The sequence below is a fragment of the Theropithecus gelada genome, chromosome 16, assembly GCF_003255815.1.
Source record: "Theropithecus gelada isolate Dixy chromosome 16, Tgel_1.0, whole genome shotgun sequence".
In the NCBI taxonomy this organism is placed as follows: domain Eukaryota; kingdom Metazoa; phylum Chordata; class Mammalia; order Primates; family Cercopithecidae; genus Theropithecus; species Theropithecus gelada.
In genome coordinates, this window is record NC_037684.1 from 43,042,862 (window position 1) to 43,048,231 (window position 5,370).

The 5,370-nt window shown below is 44.2% G+C and overlaps 1 pseudogene across 1 annotated transcript; it reads right to left on the reverse strand.

Annotated features, from left to right (window-relative positions):
- Positions 1–3,640: 3,640 nt before the first annotated feature.
- On the reverse strand, positions 3,641–4,462 carry LOC112609516 (annotated as a pseudogene). The gene is made up of 2 exons (XR_003116210.1): positions 3,970–4,462; positions 3,641–3,788 (listed from the first exon to the last, which is right to left on the reverse strand). The product of XR_003116210.1 is annotated as a 60S ribosomal protein L18-like (transcript).
- Positions 4,463–5,370: the final 908 nt, after the last annotated feature.

Genomic DNA, 5,370 nt, shown 5'->3' on the forward strand with positions numbered 1-5,370 from the left:
AGATTGAAAACATTAGGGGAGGAGTAATTTTGGGGGGAAAAAGTCATGAATTCAATATAGGCCTTCTCTTAGTTTCAGAAACTAGTAAGATACAAATAGAGTTATCAGGTTGCTAGATATATGGGTTCAGGACCCCAAAGAAAGAGCTGGTGTAGAGAAAGAATCTTGAAAAAGATTGATAAGTGTATGGCATTTGAAGCCACGGAAATTTATGCAATAACTTCGTAAGAAGGGAAACAGCCAAACCTTGAAGAACTCTAACATATAAGAAATAGATGGGAAAGAAAGATCTCCAACAAAGGACTGAAAAAAAAATGGTTTTATATGTAGGTGGGAAATTAGTAGAGTCTAATTTTGTCAAATCCACTGGAGAAGGTGAAAAATAAGCTAGTAGTCAACTGTGTCTCATAGTAGTGGAACCAGTAAAATGGGCAGGTGTCATGCTCACCCTCTTTTTGCAAATGAAACAACAGTTGAGACTCAGAGACCTTAAACGACCCACTCCAGATCATGGAGATACTAGGTAATGAGGCTGGGATTTGGATTCGTGTGTCTCTGACTTTAAAGCCTGTGCTTTTAAGCATTGCCTCATTCATTTCATCAAAGATTGATTTCATACTTACTATGCATAACGAAGCCGGAAGATAATGTAATGAATAAGATCTATATGATTTAGAGTCTGTACTCATTAAATGCAATTTGTTGCCAATTGAACGTTGTGATTCCTGGGAATGGGTGAAAGAGGCTGTAGGAGTTTTCTATTGCTGCATACCAAATTACTGCAAACCCACCACATGAAACAACTTCCAATTATCATCTCTCAGTTATATAGAGGAAAAGGGTGGATGAGAGGGCCTGACTGGGTTCTATGCTTAGAGTTTCACAAGACTGAATTCAAGGCTGGCCTAGACTCTTCCCTGGAGACCTGGGGAAGAATCTATTTCCAGGTCCATTAAGGGTGTTGGCAGAATTCAGTCCCTCACTGCTGTAGGACAGAGGACCCCATTTCCTTACTTGCTTTCAGCTTTGGGCTTGTCTCAGCTCCTAGAGGCCCCTTGCAAGCTTTTTGCCATGGACTTTCTCCCAGACCCTCTCATCAGTTAAGCTTAACTTTTCACGGCTGGTAGCAGGATCTCTCAAATAGAATCCTCCTGAAACTTAGAATCGTTTTGACTTCTCTTTTACTATTAGCGAGCAAAATCTCTCTACTTTTAAAGGGCTTGTGTGATTAATTCAGGCTCAACTGCATAATCTCCCTCTTGCCTTGTAACCACTCATCATATTCACATGTTCTACCCACATTCAAATGGCTGGGTATTGGATTATAGAAGGGTTAGGGTCATTGAGGGTCAATCTTAGAATTCTGTCTACCACAGAGGCATAAAGCCCTTGTTGCTTCCTTCTTCCCAAGCTCTCTGGTTTCCCATTTAAAAATTTCATAGTTTGAGAGAGAAGAATGCGTATAGGTGATTAGTCCATTGATTTGACAGCAATACAATCAGTACTCTACAAAAAAAAATTGCCTAGTATCTTTTCTCCGGGAACCAGCTTTCAAAGTGGGAAAAGCTAAGATGATTCTACAGCAGAGGGGATGTGCTTCATTTCCCCAAGATACCACAGCTGGGAAGCTCCGCTGCCTTTCTGGGAAGAAAGACTGCTCTGTTCTGCATGGAAGGCCACCCAGGAGGGCACACATCCATGTGAGAATCTGAAGAAACAGTGCAACGCCATCAACATGGCATCAAATTCTACCACAGCTGCTTTGTTGCCTCTCCCAGAAAGATCAAGACAGACCACTGTCCAGAGAGAGAGAGATGATTAAGGGGATAATAATGCTCTGGGTATGAGCAACACCAGGGACTTACTGCCCAAACTCTCAGTGCGTTTTCAGCTTGCAGCTTTTTGAGTTGTACCAAGATGTCCTTTCTTTGGAAAAAGCAGAGAGAGAAAGAGAGAGAGAGAGAGACAGAGATATGAACAATGCATTTAAGAGGGCTGCCAGCCTCTGAGAATCTGGGGCCTGGACTCTTGGCTTTCAGCTGAAAAGCCTTCAAAAGGCCAGGGAAGCGTTAGTGAAAATGAATGGAAAGCCTCTGACAAGCATGCTATGAGCTGCGGAAATTGCAAACAGACTTGGCATGCTTGCTCAGGAACCCAACAGAATCTGAACATCACTTGGTGTTATAAGTCATGGGACGGCAGGCGCTTGTTTCACTGGAATGGGCTTTGACACTGAAAAAAAAAGAAAAAAGATCACCATCTGTCTTTTTCTTTGGGGGTGGGTAATTCAGTGCCCCAGGGAGGGACTTTTTGTGTCTGTCCTGCACCTCTTTTGTAGTACAGAAGAGTCATGCAGCAGAATCAGTAGCTGTCTTGAAGTACTGAACAATGGAGAGAAGCAGAAGTCTTTACATGAAGGGTGTTTGGATAAGAGGGCTTCAATACAGACAGTCAGGCATGGGTTCAAACCTTTATTCTGTCATCTACAATCTGGGTGATCTTAAACATGTTGCTTTGTCTTTGTGATTCCCAATTAGCTTCTCTGTGTTCCAGTTTCTCATCAGTAAAATGGGTGGCGGGGGATGAAATAATGTCTATGAGCTATGAAAATAAACTGACATAGAGAAAGCATTCAGTAAATAGTAGAATCTCAAATGTAGATAGTATCCCATCCTACATTCAAAGAACCTGTTGGCTGCCTACGCAGCACCTGTTCTTCCTATTTTCTTCATGGCTGGCAAAGCTTGTCTTCCAGTAAATATAACGAAAAGGCAAAACCACTTGTTTTTCTAGCTTCTCCTCTTACAGTCAGGACGTGGGCCTGTTACCTGATTCTGGCCTGGATCTGCTACAACCACCTTGAAACTTTAAGGGATGACACAGTGGTCCGTAGAACAAGGAAAAATGGAAAAAAGGAAAGCTTAATGTTCCATGACATTGAAGAACTGATGAATTAATCTTGGAACTTCCTTCCTGTATTAGTCAGGATTGTCTGAGATACGCCAAAGAGCTAAGCCCTGTATCTATGGTGACTTATAAGAGCAATGTTCATTTCTTGCATACACTATATGTACAGTGTGGACTGAATAGGGAATTTATTCCATTTTTCCTCACTCTAGAGGCCAGGTAGATAGAAAAACTGCATCTTAAACACTGTGAAGCATTGTTTCAGAGGAACAAAACCATCTCTAGAGGGTTACTCTTTATTTAATCTGCTGGGTGGACTGGCTTCTCCAAAATTCCACTTTCCACTCTTATTAGACAGTTGCTGCTGTAGCAATGCTTACTCACTCATAGGTCTGTGGGTCAGTAGCGGTCTTGGAGGGCTTACCTAGGATTGCTTACCTATGCTTGACTTCACATACTTATTGAATTCAAGTCTGCTCCCTGTACTTCCTTATTTGGGGATAAGCTGTTACCTAGTATATGTTCTTCTCATGGCTAAGTAAAGACATGCAAACAAACCAATCCATGCACTCACATTAACATCCCTGCTGGTATTCATGGAGTTAACATTTCACTGGTCAAGTCCCGTGACCACTCCCGAAGTAAAAATGGCAGGCATAATTACGCTGTCTTCTCTCCTGGGAGGCTCTGATACTCTTGTGGAAAGTGATGTGGATATAAACTTTTTTTTTTGGTCAGCATTCAAAATCTTTTTAATAAGACGGTAGGATCCAAGGTTAGTTTTTGTAGCCTCGGCTGGCCCGTCGGCCTCTGGCACGCTCGAACTTCCGGCCCTTGGAGCGGATGTAGGGTTTGGTGTGGCTGAGCGGGGTTCCTGGGGCCTCGGCTGGCCCGTCGGCCTCTGGCACGCTCGAACTTCCGGCCCTTGAAGCGGACGTAGGGTTTGGTGTGGCTGTGCGGGGTTCCTGGGGCCTCAGCTGGCCCGTCGGCCTCTCGCACGCTCAAACTTCCGGCCCTTGGAGCGGACGTAGGGTTTGGTGTGGCTGTGCGAGTTCCTGGGGCCTTGCCGAAATGCCGGTACACCTCTCGGCCTTTGTGAGGACCGGAGAGCAGGGCAGTGCCGCAGCCCTTGGGGGGAGTCCAGGGCCAGCTGGTCGAAAGTGAGGATCTTGCCCCCTGCTCTGAGATGCGGCTGTGGGCCCGGCTGGTTACGCGCAGTGCACATACCTTCGGTTGGGCACCTCCTGAACCCGCACGTCGTCCGTTACGGTCCCCACAACCACGGCCGTTTTGTTTTCCCGGCCAGGAAGCTTCATCTTCCGGATCATCCGGGAATGGAACAGAGGCGGCCGGTTGGTGCGACTCATAAACAACCTCTTCAGCACAACCTGGTTGAATGTGGAATTGGTTCTTCTGGCCAGAAACCTATACAACTTGACCAACAGCCTCAGGTAGATATCCTGGCTCTTGGGCTCCTTGCGCCGAACCTTTCGGTCCTTGTTGTGGCGGATGGCAACTCCCATGATGGCGCCTCCTGCTCGGCCAGGTCCGGAAAGGGAGAACAAAAATCAACTGGGGAGCTTTTACAGATTTCACTTCTGGGCCTTATGCCCGAGGAGTCTGATTTAATAGGACTTGAGGTGGGGCCCGGGAATCTGTATTTGCACAACACCCTAGCGGAGCTGTTCAAAGGCAAGAATACAGTCATAGGTTCTTAGTTTCTGTTTCTGATTGGGCCAGTAAAGCCCCTTCCTCATCCCTCTTTTCCACTTATCACCAGAGACAGGAACTAAAAACCATGGCTTCAGGCTGCTAAAAGCCTAAAACGAAACAAAATAGAACAACGACAACAACAATAACAACAAAATAAGGCAAGCTGGACAAGCTTGCAGAGATTTCCAGTTAAATCACTAATATAATAATTTCATTTTACAGAAGAGAAAAATGAGGTCCAAAAACGTTAAGTGACTTAGCAGACATGTGACAAAAATGAGAAATGGATCCAGGTTTGATTTACATTCATTTTTAATAAATATATTATTTTTGTTACAAAGATAATACATCTTTATGCTAAAAAATTGAAATAGTACATAGAAATGTAGGGTGAAAAGTAACTTTCCCCCTTCATCTCTCAGCCTCCAATTTTTACCCAAAGAACTAATCACAAATTGTATTTTTTATCTTTTCAGACATTTTATATACAAAGGTAAAAAAATGCACAGGCAGATGTAAATCATTTTTTACATAAATGAGATTATAGTGTGCCTAGTCTTTCTCTTTTTCTTTTCTTTTTCTTTTTTTTTTTTTGGTTGAGACGGAGTCGCTCTCTGTCGCCAGGCTGGAGTGCAGTGGGGCAATCTCGGCTCGCTGCAACCTCCGTCTCCTGGGTTCAAGTGATTCTCTTGCCTCCAGAGTAGCTGGGACTACAGGCATGCGCCACTACACCCAGCTAATTTTTGTATT